General features: G+C 44.7%; 1 long non-coding RNA gene across 2 annotated transcripts; it reads left to right on the top strand.

The window, feature by feature from the left end:
* Nucleotides 1-463: 463 nt before the first annotated feature.
* On the top strand, nucleotides 464-17,938 carry LOC120099949 (uncharacterized). Of its 2 annotated transcripts, XR_015647582.1 has the most exons (4): nucleotides 464-848; nucleotides 4,075-4,241; nucleotides 7,292-7,448; nucleotides 15,970-17,938. It is a non-coding gene; the product is annotated as an uncharacterized LOC120099949 (long non-coding RNA). The 2 variants fall into 2 exon arrangements; XR_015647583.1 differs by lacking the exon at nucleotides 7,292-7,448.
* The last annotated feature ends 547 nt before the right edge of the window (nucleotides 17,939-18,485 follow it).

The following is an 18,485-nucleotide window of genomic DNA, read 5'->3' as shown; positions in this document are numbered from 1 at the left end:
GTTTTCCCATTTAGAAACACAGAGCACAGACTTAAAACAGCAATCGGAAAATAAGCAAAGTTACAGGTGACGGAGAAACCAGGATAATTCATGAGTTTCATAAGAGACACAATTAGAATTCTTCCCTCCAGCCACAGCCCTGTGCTGCTAGAGACAGAAAAACGCCTTAGACCTGGAGTTTCTCATCTGCATAGGATCCTTCTCAAATTGGGCTAAAGTTGGGGCATCTAATCAGAGATCTGTTAGAAATATCTCAAAAGTGAGTCACCTTTGAGCTTGAAATAATGGCTGTGCCTAGCTAGGTGGATCTGGAAAATGCTAGATCTTTCATTTGGCTGAACTGCACAACCACACATAGTGGACTTCAATGCCAGACAGAGAGCATGGCTCAGAGTATGATTGTTATTGCAAAATCCTGGGTTTTCCATTAAATAAATTGGATGTTGAAATCACTAAACATTTTAATCACAGCAGGGTCTTTCCTCTATCTTCTGTCTGTCTGTCTCTGTCTCTGTCTTCCCTCTCCTCCTCCTCCTCCTCCTCCTCTTCCTCCTCCTCCTCCTCCTCCTCCTCACTCTCCTCCCCCTTTCTCTCTCTCTCTCTCTCTCTCTCTCTCTCTCTCTCTCCCACTCCTTCTCCCCCTCTCTCTCTCTCTCTCTCTCTCTCTCTGTGTGTGTGTGTGTGTGTGTGTGTGTGTGTGTGTGTGTACATATTCACATGTGTGGAGATGGGTGGGGAGCAGAGGATGATGTTAGGACATCCTCTTCTATTTGTTTCTCTACCTTATTTTTTCAGGCAGACTCTCTCCTTGGCTTGCAGCTCACCATTTTGGCTAGAATGACTGGCTGGTAAGTTCTGGGGATCCACCTGTTTCCTTCCTCATGCTACCCACACCTGGGCTTTTACACTTAATTCGACATAGGCATTCCTATTCCTGACTCAGCCAACCTCTGTCCTCTGTCTGCCCAGCTAGGCGGTGGGTGCAGAGCTGGGCATTTGCAGCTGGTGTTTGTTCATTGGTTCTTGAACTGTTACTTGAAATACTGAGACTTTGTATGCAAATTTATTCACCATGTACAACTGGCTTCCTTGAGCGAAGTGAGGTGAGGGCTTTCTCTTTGTCAGAAGTCAGAAGAGCTGGCTAATCAAGGGCTTTTCATTTAGGCAAAGGAGATTGCTGCAGAAGGCAGAGAAGGGTTGAGATCAAAGGGCAGAGGCACTCATTTACATCGTGTTTTCATAGCTCAAACCGCCTCACATGATCCGTGGCATTTGGCCACAATGGAGAGAATTTGGAGAGCAAGTGAGGTCAGGTGTGAGTCTTAGGAGAAAAATACAGAGAAATACCATCAAATCTGTGCAGTTAAGTAGAAAAGTCAGCACCTGCCAGCTTTTGGTTTTCTCTTTTTTGTGTGTGGATTCATAGGAAATTGTGTGTGTATGTGCATCCTACATCTGTGTGCATTTGTGTGTGTACATGTATGTCCTACATGTGTGTGAATGTGTGTGCACTTGCATATGTATGTGCACGTGCGTCTTACATGTGTGTGCCTATGTGCATCTGTGTGTGTGTTTGTGTGTGTTTGTATGTGTGTGTGTGTGTGTGTGTGTGTGTGTGTGTCTTCAGAAGTTCTGAAAGTGTGAAGAAAGACAGAAAACAAACAGGAGATCTCTCAAGGGAGCTAGAGAATAGTTCATCTAAACAAAGTACCTCTTCATATGCACGGATGCAAGCAGACAGGAGCCTCATCTCAAGGTGAAATTGTTTTTAATTGGTTTTTTGTTTTGTTTTCCTTCCCCTCTATGAATTGTTGTGCTTAAAAAAATGAGGGCCAGCACAACCGGTGAGAGGCCACCACACATGGAAAGGTCACCTTTCAATACAATGAACTTCAACGAATCTCCAGAACATAGATAGACCTTAAGAATTGTCAAGCCCTCTAATCAGGTGTGCATTGCAAGTCTGGTACTTGGCATTGGCCTCTTTTCTCTCCTCAGCTGGTAGACAGACATCTTTTCTGTAGCTCACATCTTCATCATCTGCCCCATCTGTGCCTACAAAGGCCCTGTCCTGCTCCCATAGCAAGCCAGGCTCCTCTGGGCCCAATCTGATCAGGATTCCCTTCTGTCCTTCTGAAGTTCAGTTTGATTAGGAATCTGCCAAGTCAGGTAGCAAAGATCTCCCGCTTTTGCTGTCCATGAACTCGAGTTATCTTGTCCCCTTGACCTGCTTAATTTTGAAATGTCAGTCTGTCTGGAACCCCTCAGTCATCCTTGACACTTCCTCCTGTGGACTTCTGTTCACTGATTCACACCCTATTCTTTGGTTATAAATTGCCCCCATGTATCCTTTTGAAATCAAAGGCAAGTCATAACCCTGCACCTTCCCAGCTTTTAGCAAATGAAATCCACTGTCACTGCCTTAACAAGTGTTTGGATAAATGTTTTCACCAACCCTGCCTCTGGATTCATTTCTTCTTAGGCTGACACCAGCCACGTTGGAAAACTTTACCACCTTTTGGGAAGAACTTTTCCAGATGCAGCTTCACCAAAATACCTGTGGTTAGACCTTCAGCATTTGGCATATGGGATGAGGGGACTCAGCTCAGATGCCCTTTAGACCCTCACTGTTGACTTCTGTGTTATCTTTTATGTAGACTACGGGGGCCATGGATGTCTTATTCATCGTTCCATTTCTCATCCTCTCCCTTTCTTTACCTGTTAAGCATTTGATTCCTCTTCTAGCTTCCTCCTCACATTGATCTCTCTCTTAAAGAGCATTGCAATCCAGTTACAAAGGGTTGGGGACATACCTCCAGTAACACTTGGACATAATTTCCTAAATGGTTTGTATCACCAGCCATAATTATTGCTGATTTCTCTTTCCAACTTTAATTGAAAAATTAATGTATGTACTAGCCAAAACAGTGTAAATCAGCAAGAGCAGAGCAATAGTAAATCAGGGGGTTTGGGGGGGGGGTAAAATCACTATGCACATGGGAAAGAAATAGGGGAATCATCCCATGGTCCCATGTCAGAACTCAAAGTGACAGACAGACAGGCAGGCAGGCAGGCAGGCAGGCAGGCAGGCAGGCAGACAGACAGACAGTCAGGCAAACTTCAGGGTCAATAGGTGATTCTGGGTCCTGGTCTTGTTTGTCGTCCCTGAGCATCTCAATCTACACCTGGTGAACACCTGCACCTCCCTCATTTGACTGTGCCGGTCACCTGCAACAGCTCGGTGCAAACACACATCTGAGTTCTCTCAACCTGAGAACAAATCTCCTGCCTCCGCTGTCGAGGGCGGCTGCTCTGCGCCATTCACACTCTCTCTGCCCGCTCCCTTGGGATGTTCTCTTTAAAGACAGAGCAGAGGGCAGAAAGAGAAATGGCTGCTGTGGCAGCTCCCACACTGCTCTGTCTCTTCCGCACTTGCTGCAGCCTCCTGCTCTGGGCTTCCTTACATTTCCCATGAGTTATCGTTACTACTACCTTCATTTTGTATGCATTTTGGAGATAATTTCCTAAATGGTTTCTATCACTGGTCATAAATACTGCAGATTAATCTTTATAATTTTAATTGAAAAATTAATATATGCACAAGCAAAGAAGAAGTGAAACCCAGCAGAGGGCATGCATAGCTGTACCCCAAACTCTAAGAAGTCTCCTGTCACTTTTATTCTCCATTCAGTACTTTCTGGAAGACACCCTACTTTCTGGATAAAGCAAAGAGGTCCCTTAGCTCTCTGGGGATTCTGATTGTGGTTGGCTAAATCCTCCAAGTATTGTACCTTGTCACTGGATGGAATAAGAGGTTCTTAGTTCACATATAGAATGCCTTAAATGGCGTTTGCTTTCCTTCTGTCTAGGGCCTGTTATACCTTCCATGGCTACTTTGTTCTACATCTTATTATTCTGCTCTAGTCACCTTTGTCTTACATGGCTTAGCTTTGTTCAAGAAGCAATTGCTGCCCCTACATGCTGTAGGCAAGGAAGATTTCTTTTCATTCCTTCTTTTCCTTTTACTGCCCTTCCCTTCTCTTTCATTTTTGTTCCTTTCTCTTGTCTATCTAGACCCCCAGTACAAGAGATGGTGCCACTCAGACTCAAGGTGAGTCTTAGCTCTTCAGTTAAACCTCTCTGATCACAGCCTCAAAGACACCTCTACCCCAGAAGAAGTCTCCTAGGTGACTCCAAATCCAGTCAAGTTGACAGTGAAGACTAATTGATCATCACAGAGGGTAAGTGGAACCTCAACCAGTCAGTGAAGTGAGGTGAGCTGAGGCAGGATCCAGTGTGGCTTCCACTGGTAAGAAAGGAGCCTTTTCATACCAGCTTCTGGCAGAGTGGGACTCAGCAAGGATCACAGAATAACAGGAAGAGGAGACAGGAGAATGATATTTATTTCAATGACCCTCAGAAGGAATAAACAGAGAGTAATATAAAAGGAAGATGTCGTTGTTTGATTAATTGATTGATTGATTTAGTCAACAACAAATTAGAAGAAATGAGTGAATGGTCAACATCTACTTGGACTTTCAAATCCTTTTACCAAATTACATGTTGGAGTGAGCTGAACAAGCAGTACTCTAAGGATTTATGCTTTGACAAGCTCAAGGGTTGAATAGCTGCTTCAGAGTTAAGATCCTCTGACCTTACTGTGTTTCCCTGCCAAGGAACTAGGAGGCTCTCTGAAAGTCCCTTATCTCACCAAAGGCAGACATGCAATGGTCCTGACCCCTCTCTGGGAATCACAGCAAGAACCGTGAAAGAAGAAAGATGATTAAGTGAGACCTCATCCCAAGACCCTTGTCCTTAGGAACAGAGCCCATTTTGCTAGTGAAGAAGCTGGAAGCTGTGAATCCCGTTTTCAGAACAGGACACCTCAACTTCCTTCCTCTGATCCCTAATTGCAGCCTCTTTGGGCAGCTCAAAGGCCTTCCTCACTGGCTATTGTTTCTCTTTGCAGCTGGGATGGTATCTGAACCCCACTGCCCAGCCTTCTAGGTCATCACTCTTTGTATCTGGGCTCAGGGGTCACTCCTGTCCCTTTCTTTCCTATGAGTCTGCTCGCCTGCTCCTCTTAGCAGATATTGAGAGAATGAGCGGAGTCTTTGGTGCCATGTGCTGGGCTGTGGCTACGAGAGCCTCCAATACATGTAGTGATTTTGCAGCAGTGGAGAAGCAGAGTGGGGAAGGATGGAGGCTGGAAAGAGGGGAACTCTTGCTTCTCTCCAATGTACCAACACAGTCAACTGTGAAAGAAACATCAGAACTCAATGTGGTCCCTCTCTAAGCCTTAGAGTCTAAGGTATGGCTTATGAAACATGAAAGTAAAGAGCATATATACCAGAGAGGTTGCTGCAAACAATATCTTTTGGAGACAACATACAATTGTGTTCACAAGCACCCTGCAACCTTTGTCATCTGAACAAGTCCTTCACCAAAGGCAGCCCTCAGCCTTTCATCATGGAAGGGAGAAGAGTTCTCAAGATTCCACTTTTCCTTAGGGAACTAATGACAATTAGCAATAGCTTTGGAGTGGGGTGTCATTTGGTTCGGTGCTGTAGGCTCTGCTAGTTGCCTGTGCTCCACTGGTACTCATATAGGCAACCATATTTCAGCTCAGTGGGTCGCACACATAAAAGTCAAAAAGGTAGGGATGTGGTTTGTTGCTAAGGAGAAGGGCTGAGTGACAGGAAGAGAGGAGGGGAGATGAGACCAAGGAACAGATCAGAAAAGATGACAAGTCATTACAAACATGGACAAAATTATCAATAAAAAGAAATCAAGTGTGGCTTTTCAGAAGATGGGGATGAAACCAAAGTGGGGCCGGGGCCCTTCCTCGGGGTTCTTTTTATTTGGTGGTTATGATAAGTGAGAGTAGTTTGGCCCTAGTTGCCCTTGAACCCAAGAAAATAGTAGCCTGGAAAAAAATGAGGTACAAGGGAGGAATTAGGTGGTGGAGGAAGGAGGTAGAAAAGGAGGCTTTTTCTGACCCTTGTCCCACTCAGTAGATTTCGCACAGAACCACCATAGAGAACTCTCTAGAAGTGTATGTCCTCCAGCGTGGCCCCGGGGCCTGCAGAGGGCAGCAGTGTCCACCCACCTCTGGAAACCCTCTAGTCTTTTCAGCCTATGACTTCCCAGGCAGCAACTTTAGGAAACGCTCTGACTTACAGGATTAATGCCATCTTGTCTGTAACACCTTCTTCAAAGCAGGGCTTTGTGAAAGATTCCGGATGTCAAGGATCCAGAATGGGTAGAGGACTACAGAGTCAGCTTGCAGTCCTCCAACCCATAACCATACTCCATCTCCTGCAAGACACAAGGATGCTCTGCAAGCTCCAACTGTTCTTTCTAGTCAAGTCTGGTCAGTGTGGCCACTTGGCAAAAGTGTGTCAGGGCTGGGGCCGAGATGCCAAGTACAAGTCCCCGTGCTCTGAAAACCGCAACCTTTAAAATCCTCTCTGAGATGGGGATCTAATTAAACGCTGTGTGCTTGAAGCCGGTTCAAATTAGTTTATCCAGTTCTGACTGTTTTTTCCCACGTGAGCACACGCAGTAACAACGTTGAATGTGCCATGGCTTCTAGCATCCTAAAATAAAATACTCTTATGCTGTTTAGGATTTTTCAAAAAGTAAATAAATGGAATGACTGCCCTTAAATTGGTAAACCAATTCCAGCCACCATAAAGTCTTAAAAAGCCAGGAGTCTTCTAAAACTCCTTTATGAGCACACATGGAGAAACGGCTGCAAATGTTATTGTTTGTGAATAAAATGTAAATTAGGGCTCTTGTGTTCACCTGCGAGTTTTTCTCCAAAGCCAGTGATCGCATTTGAAAACTGCAATTCTCAACAGAAAGAGAAAAGTTCAGTGCTGATTGCTGGATATTTGGACCTCCCAGTGCAAACATTAACTGGCTGAGAGGCCCTCTGGAATGTAATGAAGGGAACAATGTTGGGCTAAGAGCCAAAGCCCGCAACACTGGCGCCTGGAACCGAGGGATTTGCCTCCTGGTAATAGGAGCTGAGCGAGGCCCGGCACTTCTGTTAGACTGGAAATGACATACTGTGATCCTTGACTTAGCCAAAGGGATTTTAAATGGAGGGGAGAGCTGGCAAGACACAATCTCCTGCACTTTTCAGTGTTTTCTAAAACAAGCAGAGGAAATTGGGAGAAGAGAACGAGTCTATTACATCTGATCCAGTTTGGGTTGAGAGTGGAGCTTTTTAACTGCTGTTATTATTTTTCTTTCCGGTTCTTTCTCACTGTGCCCCACCACCCAGCAAGCACAGACATAAAGCAGAAACTCGAGCCGGCTTTCATTCAAGCAGAAGGGCACCCCAACATCGCGTTATTGACAGGAGTTCTGAAAACCCTGACAGCTGCAGAAATTGTGCCGTTGAAGCTCAATTCCCCGGAGTTGGGAATAATATACTGATGGTATTAATTCTGTTTGGAATTGTTAAAATAAGAAAAGGTTACAGGGCTGAGGAAGGGACCTGCCTTTTTCTTCCTGCGAACAAAGGCATACCTTGTGTCTTCCCTGGTGTCCTTGGAATGTCATTTCCAACCTTCTGAAACTGTATCTGATTATCCATGTGGCAATTAATCATAATTAAGCAGGCCTGAGGTTTGGAGAGGTACAAAGGAGGTGGCTAAGAGCTAGCTGGCTCTGGTTTGTAACAGCCCCCTTCTCCATTGGCCCACACAACCTCTGCTTCAGAAGCCCAGAGAAGAGGTGGCATAGGGAAGGGAGGTGAGAGGGACCCCCTGCATAAAATTTCCAGGGGGTGGGGTGCGCAGGGCAGATCACAAGCTTCCTTCTTGTCCCTTCCCTGGGTGATCGCCATTCCTTCCGGGTTCCAGCATGCTGGAAGCCAGGTAACGAATTCCTTTTTTAATGCCAAGTGATTTGGAGCCATTCATACAAGCCAGATTTTCCCCATTTATTACAGGAAAACATTCAATCATTATATGCTGGCACGGGATCAGGGGCACATGGAATTCTCTTCTGCCCGCTCCACCCCCAATGAGCATTTTAAAAGCTTAGCAAGCCCAGAATGCCTTCTTATTAAAAATTTTTATATATTTATAATTAAAATACAGAGCTGGCATTCGAATCGTTTTAACAGATGTAATCGGACACGCAAGGCTTTCCCGAGCCCAGGTCAGGCAAGAAACAATGGCTGCTTTAACTCTAGCCTCAGCTCAGGTTTCTGTTTGCACATGGGCCCAATTTGTACCATTTATGATTAGGTTTAAGTGAGTTGATGTGCGATTTACTTAGGAGAATTGCCATTTCAGAATATATTATGATACTCTCCATATAGACGTGTGGCCGAAGCTTGTCCTGCCTGCAACCGGACTTTTGCTTTGCTGACTGTGGACTTGCATCATGACCGCCAGCCCCTGACCTCTGGCTGGGCTTTCCCTTGGCATACAAAGTGTTGAAGCACTGTTTAAGCAGAGAATGCTATGACACCAATGGAGGGCCCTGAGACTTATATGTACCTGGCCAGCACAGAAAAGTGACATCCCAACTGAGGCTCCAGTCTCTCTAAGTCTGTACTCTCTGTTAGTGCTCATAGAAGGTACAGTCCCCAGAGAACCTTTGTAGTCCAGGCTTCTGGGGACAGGAGATCTGCTATCCCCCGGGAAAAGAAGGCTTATCCCAGTGGTAAGGGGTTTGCTTGTCACAATTTTTCCACTGTCCATGATGGTATATTGAACTGGGGAGCCTTTTAATATCACACTGCAGACAAGTGGTAAATGCCCTGCACTGCCTTTGCAATAAGCAAGTAACTGTGATAAATTTTACAGCACGAGGCAATGAGCCCAGCATTCTGTCTGGAGGGAGGACATGCCTACCACAATGGGTGACCATTTCCATATCCAGTGCCCCTCTGTAAGAGTCCTTTCCCCAGGATCTCAGTAGCAGTTGCTTGCCACCTCAGTTATTTCTAGTATCCTTGGTGCCTGCACTGGTGTGCAAGTGTTTCATGGACCACAGTATAAAGGTCTTCTGGTCTAGGTCCCAACACTCCAGATGTTTGGGGGCAGGGGGTTCGTTATCCCTTCTTCCCTAGAGACACACACACAGCTCATGCCTTCAGAGGTCCCCTGGGCACGTTCATTATGCTTCACATCTCAAATCAACTGTGATCTTCCCCAAGTTTCTAAATTCCTCACCCAATCCTGACCCTCAGAGGTAACTAGACTTCACTTTGGCTTTTGTGGATATTTCTAAAAGAATTTAAACGTTTTTATTTTCCTTTTTTGGGATGAGGGGAAGTGGGCAGTTGGTTCTTATCCCCACTAGTTGACCAACTCTGTACTTTGATTTTTGTCAGGAGGTTTGCTCAGGCTAGCTAAGAAAGGTGACTTTTGGGGTCTTCAAAAAGACAGCTCTCAGTTGTTCCACAGTAGGTCACCTTCCCTTCCTGGGTTGTGAGTCTCCCACACTATGCTGGCTCATCTTGTACCTTTAAGCTAGGCTATGCTGGCCAAGAGGACAGATGCCAGGTGCTATATCCCTTGTCTGCCAATGCCTTCCTCTCCCCAACATATCCACACACAGAGCTGACCCCATGAATTCACCTTCCCTGGCCCTTTTCCCACTTTTCAGCCCATCACCCTCCTCACTCAGTGAGCACAAGGAGCCTCCTGAGGAAAGGACATAGACCCAAGGGAGGTGGGTAACGGGGCTTGGGAGCTTGAAACCTGCCTTTCACTGGTGGAAAGCCCTGCCCTCCAGCCATCACTTCTTCCCATTCGTATCTGGTTTGACACGTGACCAGCAGCTGGAAATCCCATAAAGAGAAATTAATAACTGCAATTCCAGTGCCTTCCAAAAGAAACAGCTATGAGAGGAGAAAAAGAAAATAAACACCTGACCCATTCACAGGGTCTCTCCTACTTCCTAAGGCCATGAGGATAATCACAGGAAGAACAGGTAGATAAACAATGAATGTAAAGGACAGGGAGAGGAGCAGCATTCTAAAGGGGCTCGGGGATCTGCTTACTGCCACAGTCCTCTGGAAGCCAGATTACTGAGTTGTGGATTTAACAGCACCATGTGAATGATTGCCCTGAGAAATAGTTTGAATGAGAAATATCCCCTACTTGGGAATACTTGGCCTCCCAGTTGGTTGTGCTGTTGGGGATATTTAGGAAATAGAACCTGGTTAGAGGAAGTCTATCACTGAAGTCGGGGTTTGAGAGTTTATATGCTCTTCCCACTTCCTGTTTGCTGTTGCTGCTTTATGTTTGTGCTTAAAATGTGACCTCTCAGGATCCTGCTCAGTCATGCCTACTGCCTGCTTGCCATACTTCTGTGCCCTGATGGACACTTACTCCTCTGAAGCCATGAGGCAAAATAAACTCTACTCATAAGCACCTTTGGTCACAACAGCAGAGAAGTAGCTAAGAGACTCCACAGGACCATGTGCTTGGAAGCCTGGGCACACAAAACTAGGGAACCAAGGTCTTCATGCTTCGTAACCCAAGAATGAACAGGGTTCGGTGTGACTGAAAAGATGTTATAAAGGCTGAGTGACTAGCCATGAATGAATGTGTCCCAGGCTTCTTTGTACTTGACTCCAGGGACCAGCCTCTAAACAGAAGCTCCTAGGATCCTGGTCTAAGTCAAAGTGGTCTTCTCAACTCATAACTGAGGAAGAGTCCGGATCTAAGTAATTGTTGTTTTCATTAGAAATTTTACTCCACAGATAAGACACTTGTGCATAATCTAGATGGCCAATATCTTTCTAGCCTCAGCTCTCTAGGAGACAGATGTAGAAACAGGGGCTTGGGTGTGGTCATTGGCTAGCCATTGAGTTCTCCTCCCAGTAGCTTAAGAATAATTTTCTCTCAGGAACAGAGACAAGGACGGTAGCCTGTGCTACCTCTGCAGCCTAGATCTTTCTGCCTCTCCTCTCCAGGATGAGAATCAGCATGCTATGCAGAAATAACAGTGGGAAGCAGGAACTATTGGAAGGGCATGGGTTTGAATGGGGAGGTATGTGGCTCTACCGGGTGTTTCCTTTGAGGTTGCCTGAGTTAATGTCAGAACTAGAAGGCTACTTAAAAGAAATCCCCTCTTCTTCAGGGTCCAATGCCATGGGAACAGGAGAGCCCAGTGTCATTGGAATGGGCTCTTGTGTCAGCCCACGTCCACCTTCATGCTGCCCCGTTTCCTAACGGGAAGCTGACAATAGAAAGGATATATCACTGTACCCTTCCAGGGACACAACCATGCCTCTCTCTCAGGCATGGTTACCAAAGTTCTTTAAACCTTGCTAGGCCTAACTTCTTGTCTCTAGGGCTTCTGGGGCTCCTCAGGTGCTCACAATGTCTTCATTCATTCAGCAGGTGCCAGGAGAGTCTGGCCCATGTTGTAGCATGTGTGACACATAGAGTCTATGAACCCCCAAGGGTGGGAAGTTTATTGCCCCCACAAGACAGAGTGACTTGGCTCTTTTGAGTGACACGGCCACCTATGGGATAATAGCTTCATGCCCTGGGCTTACTGTTTGGAAAGACTGAGGCAGTCAGTGTCTAGCTGGGACCTAAGTCCTGGGAAGGGGGAGTCCAGTCCGATGCCTAGCTAGTATCTGTTATGTTCTGCTGCTCCACAGGATGGAAAATTTTCACTGGTTCCCACAGTGGCTTTTATGAGTTTTATCTACATGTTTTTCTGTATCAGCTGGAGATTTTTAGATTATCTGCACTAAATTTAAATAAAATATATCTAAAATGCAAAGAAGAAGAATTATATTACCAGCAGGATTAGAATTAGTAAAAAAAAATGATTGGGAAAATAGGCAAGATATGGTTAGAGGAACATGAGACTATATTGGGGCCCTTTTTCTCTTTGCCAATTGCTTTATTTCCTCCAATTTTATTTTTAGATTTTACATCATATATGTTTAGAATATATATACATAAAACACTAATATGTACATAAAACACTAATATGTATATACATATATATATTAGTGTTTTGTCTACAAGCATAATATGTACCATGTGCTTGCATGGTGCCTGAGGAAGTCAGAAGAAGATGTCAGAGTCCTTGAACTGAAATTGATGACCGCCATGTAGATTCTGGTAACCAAACCTGGGTTTTCTGTAAAAGCAGCAGATGCTCTTAACTGCCGAGCCATCTTGGCAGCCTTCTTCCTTCCCTCTTCTTTTGTGGGAAAACAGGATATTATTTACCCTGGTCGGACATTCAACTCTGGAGTTCACTGTAGCTAAAGACCATCTGATGCTCCTGCATCTACTTTGTAAGCACCGAGATCACAAAGATGATGTAGCACACAGTTTATGCCATCCTGGGAATGGAACCCCAGGCTTTGTGCATGCTAAGTGATGTTGCGACACTCACTGTTTCTCCCATGGGAATTACCAGAGAGGCAGTAGAACAGGTGGAACAGGGTGGCTTGTGGAAGGTAGAGAGGTCCCTAGACGGTCTTTGCTGTGGAATCTTGGCAGACACCTTTGTTTCAATGTGTGTCCACTCTGGTAATCCTCCAGACTCCAAGACAGAGCTCATTTTGGGCCCTGGAACTTCCTCCCTGGGTGCCCATGTTAGAGAGAATGCTGGCAGAAGATACAGAGCTTTGGTCACACACACAGTCCCATGACAGGTTCTACTGCACACAGCAAGAGCCCCACACAACTTGTTGGGTAGCACTTGAGCTGTGTGAGAGAAACCGAATGTTTAGCCTTCATATTTTTTTTTGTCAGAATATCAGAATTTTGGCACTTGAAAACTTCCTCCCTACCCCTGAAAGTTTCTAATTTCTGGTAGCATGGACCTGTTGTCCCTCCACTAGGGGTGTCCCACATGTGGTCATGATTTGCATCACTATAGAACTTCTATAAATACACTCCCAAACATTTGTGGATAAAATATCAGGTCACAATGTCAAGAGGTTGGACATTTCTGAGTTTTCAAGTTCATTAGACTTTGAAAAAATATGTTTTGTCTAGAAAGAAAGGAAATGTAGGCTTTAACTATTTTGTGGGAAAGACTCAGAAATATTCTGAAATAACTTCCCAGGAGTAATTGTGAACACTCTGTCGATTTGACCACATTGAACTTGGGCTCTTCAACGTAGAAGCATTATTCTTACTCAGTTCTACTCTCTCTAACGGGTTCCGTGGCTCTCAGTAATGCTGTCCTGCATATGTGACTCACCTCGCTATTTTGAGAGTTGAGACACAGGGCAAGTCCCCTTGATGGCTGACATGATGCACCTGGTGATGACCATCTTCCCCAAAAGTTCAGTTTCAAGCACAGCAGGGAGTAGCCTGGTTGCACCTCAGCCTGGGGGGGGGGGGTCTCAAGAAGCAGTTCATGCCTGAGTGGTAATCCTGCATTATGTCAGGAAAAAAGTACAAAAGCACACACCAGGGAGGATGCTGGAACCTTGGCCACCCACTCGTTCTTCACATTTCAGTCCTGGCACCCCTGGGGACGCTCTGCAGTGGGGGCCTCTCCAAGCTCTACAAACAACTGAGACATTTCCATCCAATGTTCCCTATTTTAATTTGTAGTGTGAAGGCAACCTGGCCGGCTGTCTGGTTTGGTTTTCTGGATCAGAAGGCCGGGAGAGGAAATTGACTTGAGCTGGATGGGTCTGGGGTTCATTTGCTCTGAGGCAATCGGATATCGGGGCACAGGGGAAGCTCTCCAAACTCGCAGCATGTGTGCACTTTGCTTTGTGGAAGTTTAAAACATCCGCACTTAGGCTCAGCAGGGGACGACAGAAGGGCAGTTCTAAGCCAGAGTTGGGACAGAGTATAGGGTGATGTTCCTGGGAAACTTAGAGTCTAGATGCAGCCCCTGGGGGAAGCCAGTGGGCCCCAGGACCTTCTTACTGACTTGGGACAATGTGCTGCTGCTCCCTTTCTCTCCTCATTAACTTGAAGGTCTTCTGGAGAAAGTCACAGAAATACCAGGGAGAAGTAGGTGTGCAAAAGCCATCATACCTTTCTGGGAGGGAACGACATTTATCCCCTCACCCAACACTGATACACTGATACGTGCAAGGCAGCTCTGGAAGGTCCTAGAGATAGGTGGACCTGGGGGCTTGTGTCCACTTTTTGTGCTGTGTATAATGTTCAAGGGACCTTGGACCTATTGGGCTCTTGAGTCTGTAAATGCCCACAGTGAAAGGTTGCTGTAGTCATCGCAGACTCTTCTGTACTGAGCCCCATCCACTCTCAGGTTAGAAAATAAGTCTTAGCTTGAGCAGAGACAACACACCTAAGAGTGCAGCCCATTAATTTGCTGAAGGTCTCCTCTTTCTGCCACAAGGCAGCACTTAGTGGCCCTTTTGTTTGGCTTGATTTGTCTTAAAAGGGAAGCATCTCAGCATGGATGCAGGTTCCCCATATCTTTACGTGTTTTCAAAATGTCCACTGTGTAAGGGCTGGATGGAAATCTCAATGCTCTAGTTCTCCCTTTCCTGTATGCCAAGTGCTTCCAAATAAAAAGTAGATACAATTCTGAAGCTTTCCTGGAGAGGTTCAAATCAGGAGTCTTTGGGCTACAAGGAAACGGACTCGGACTTCTGAATCAGAAGAGGCTGAGTCTGACTAACCGTAGAATTTGCTATGTTGGTGGTAGTTGCTGGATACAGTCAGATGTCCAGATTCTCAGATTTCCTTTCCTTCAGCATATGCTGCTTTGGCTCTTTGCTCGCTCAGACCATACTACCCTCCCCATACAGTGCTAAAAATGATTCTGTCTCTCTGCCACCATCTAGCAAAGAGAACCAGTTCCCTGAAAGGCCACTGCTGACTTTTGCTCTTGGACCAGGCACCAAGGCTGGAGCTCTATAATGGACAGATGGGCCAAGTTCAGCCACTCAGGGGGGGTCTTCCTGAGGCACCTGGGTGAAGGGGTGGGACGGTCAGCTCCCCTAGCAACCAAGTGTGAAGCACTTGGTAAGCTAGAACCTTGGCAGTGTTTCTTTAGCCTTTGTCTTGCAGATTTTAAAACATATCTTGACCTTGGTAAGTTTCCAAGCTGATAGGAGTGATTTATAAATATTGGGCTAAGAATATAACCTAGTTGGTAAAGTGCTTGTGCTACAAGCTCTAGAAGGTTCCTCAAGGTCTCACTGGGAGAAAAGGTCATGGTAGCAAATACTTGTAATCCCAGGGTCTAGAAGGAGAGACAGGTTCCCCTGGACAGCCATCCTAACCCCAAAGAGAAGCCAATGAGAGTTCCTACCCCCATCCTAGCCCAAAAAAAAGAAGCTCCAAGCCATTGAGAGTTCCCCGAACTCAAGACTATCCTTTAGCCTCTACACGAATAGCTCCTAAGCCTCTGTGTGGAGAGTTTTCTAACTCAAGGACACAAACACATCCACTCTATTCACAGGTGCTCATTGTAATTTCTGCAGTGCTCAGAGGCTGGGGGGTGTTCACAGACATATCCTTGCTCTGATGAGGAAGGCTGAATAGAATACATGTCTTAAAAAGAGGTACCTGTATACAGTGTTGGTGTAGCCAGTAGGGATGGTTGACATTAAAGATGATGATGGCCTGAGGTTGAGCAACCAATACATAGATAATAGTGCATCATGCGTGTCTGTGTATATGGATGCAGATATTAGTGTATGCTATGTGTACATGTGCGTATATATCTGCATATATGTGTCTATATGCATACCTGCATGCCTGTGTGTGACTGTGTGAATATGTGTGCGGCTATGTTGCAAATGTGTATTTATTTAGATGTGTGTGTGTGTGTGTGTGTGTGTGTGTGTGTGTGTGTGTGTGTGTGTACATGTTGGTTTTTATTCCATTATAAGGACATATTGTATTGGCATGGATTATTTGGCTACTGGACATTGCTGCCATGTCTAGCTTGGAGATAGGAATAAAAAGCTATTTCAAAATTTATGTACATTTTTCCTGTGGTTCTGTTTTTATTGTTTTTCAGTAAATTATGAAGAGTGAAGCTTCCAGTCACCATTAACTTTAGAAGACTCTGCTGGCTTCCCTAAATGGTTACTGTCACACTGGTGTGGAACTGTAACTCACCAATAGAGTGCTCCTCTAAGCAGTTGTGAGAGCCTCATTTAAGTCTTTGGAGGGGTAAAAAGATTGTTTTGATCAAAATCTCATCACCTTTGGCTCCTATATTCAAGCCTGTCTCTGTCTGCTATCTCCCGTCTTCACCAACATTTAGTAAAGTCAGTCTTTCCAAATTTGGATGCTCTGGACCATGGGTTTGATTTTCAGAGCTATGGTGACTCACGGGATGTAACACCTTCTCATTTGTCTCTTGCCTGTTTTTACAACCTCTTCTTTTGTGAGGCATGTAATATGTTTTGTCTGTGTTTTTAAAGTGGGCTGTCTTTTTTCTTAGTGAATTTCAACAGTGGATGGTGGAGACAAGATTTTGACGAATCTTCATGACCGTCGCAAATACTTTCCCCAGACTATGGCTTGCTTTGTCATTTTCTTAGTTGAGTTGGCTGGTGTTACAGTTGCAGATACCAATTTGTTGATGTTCAATTTATGGATTAAAAAACAGATGCTCTTGCCATGTAGCCCTTGCTAGCCTGGAGCATATCTTGAGTTTCCTGCCATTTCCGAATGTCGCGCCCCTAGCTTTTGATGAGTGTTTTGCATAGACCCTTTTCATACTCTCCTCTAAATTCTTCCCTGATGCATGCTTGTGAAAAGAAGACATTTTTTTTCCTTTTCTTCCCAACAGTTCATAGTCTAAGCTTTTATGTTTAGACCTGTAAGCCACCTCAGATACATTTTTTTTTTGGCACAGGAAGTGGTGGGTTAAAGTTGACTTTTTCTGATACTTTCCTGGCTGCCCCAACACTGCTAGATGAAAAAAATGAGACTTCCTTACTGAATTTCTTTGGGCTTTTATCAAAAGTCGCTTGACCATACATATGTAAGGCTATTCCTGGGCTTCTAGCTGCACGTCTTTGATCTGTTTATCAGCCTGTACATCAAAGCCACACCAGCTCACTAGCTGCAGCCGACAGCTTGATACCAGGGAGAGAGAATTCTCCCTGCCCAGTTTCAAGATTATTTCAGCCACCCTAGATTATTTTGATTATGATATAAATGTTAGCAGTATCTTGTTAATGTTTCAGAAATATTTGCAGGCATTTCAGTTTGGATCATGTTGAATATATAGATTGACTTTGGGTTGGGGGAGGTGGGCTTTGCGACACTGTATTTAAAGCCCACAAACTGTATTTCTCCATGTATTTAGCTGATTAAAAATTTCTTTTAGAAACTGGCCTTTAAGTTTTCCACATAGAGGTCTAGCTTGGATTATAGGTTTTTATTAAAGTTATTCCTTAATATTTTGGGTTTTTTTTTCAATACTACTGTGAATGGGTCTGATTATTGCAATGGAGGTGTTCTTTGTATGCGGTTCAGAGCAGCATCTGCAGGTTCTGTCCATCTTGTTTGGGCTCTTGCACAGCTCCTTACCAGTTCCAGCAGGTTTTGTGCCCCTTATGGGATCCTAGAGTACTTCCAGGTCAGCAACGTCAAATCATTTACACCTTTTATGATTTTGTGGCTTCTATTTCTTAACTTTGTACTGCTCTGTTCACTGGGAGTATTAAGAACAAGTACATCACTTTACAGCGGTCTCAGAGGGAAAGCACTGGCAGTTTCGTCATAGGGTCGGGTGGTAGACGTGCTTTATGGATGTGCTTTATCTAAAGGAGCACATCCCTGCTCTTCATAGCTCAGGAGCTCTGTTTCGCTCATGAGCGATCGCTGTTGAGTTTCAACAGATGCTTTTGCCCGTTTATAATGAAATGATCATCTCCCCCTTTCTTTTTGGATAATTGGAAAAAGTTAACTTTATGCATATTTGAATCTTCCATTGGCCACGAATTCCAGAGATTAAAATGTCTTTCCAAGGATGTTGTGGATTGGTTTGAGATTTTCCCAAAGGTTCGGGTGTTTGAACACTTGCTCCCAGGTTGGTGCTGCTGCTTGAGAAGGTCTCAGAGCCTCAAGAAGATAGGAGTGGGCATGTGTGTTTCTTTTTCCCTATGAGACAAGAATCTCATTTAGAATTGTATCAGTTCTCAAAAACAATCAACAATAAGTCAAATTACAGCATCGAACAGATCTATCACCATCCATTGGAAGAAAACTAACACTCAACTCTTGTCAGACTTCAAAGAAAACACAAATCTGCCTAGGAGATGAATAAATACTTTGATACTCTACATTACATGTAAAACTAAAAAAATCCCAACAGTTTTATGTGTTTGTTTGTTTTTCACTTTTCCAATACTAAACTTTATAAACATGGCATCCTGGTAAGCAGCAAGAGAAAATTCTTAAGGTAAAAATAAATGTAGTTGAGCAGACGCTTTCTTGTAAGCTGTATGCACTGCATAGCTGGATAGGTTGAGAAAAGGGTGGCTGACTTAGAGTAGGCAGCGAAGGAGACTATGAGTA

The sequence above is a fragment of the Rattus norvegicus genome, chromosome 1, assembly GCF_021556685.1.
Source record: "Rattus norvegicus strain SHRSP/BbbUtx chromosome 1, alternate assembly SHRSP_T2T, whole genome shotgun sequence".
In the NCBI taxonomy this organism is placed as follows: Eukaryota; Metazoa; Chordata; class Mammalia; order Rodentia; family Muridae; genus Rattus; species Rattus norvegicus.
This window is presented reverse-complemented; position numbering and strand designations above follow the sequence as displayed.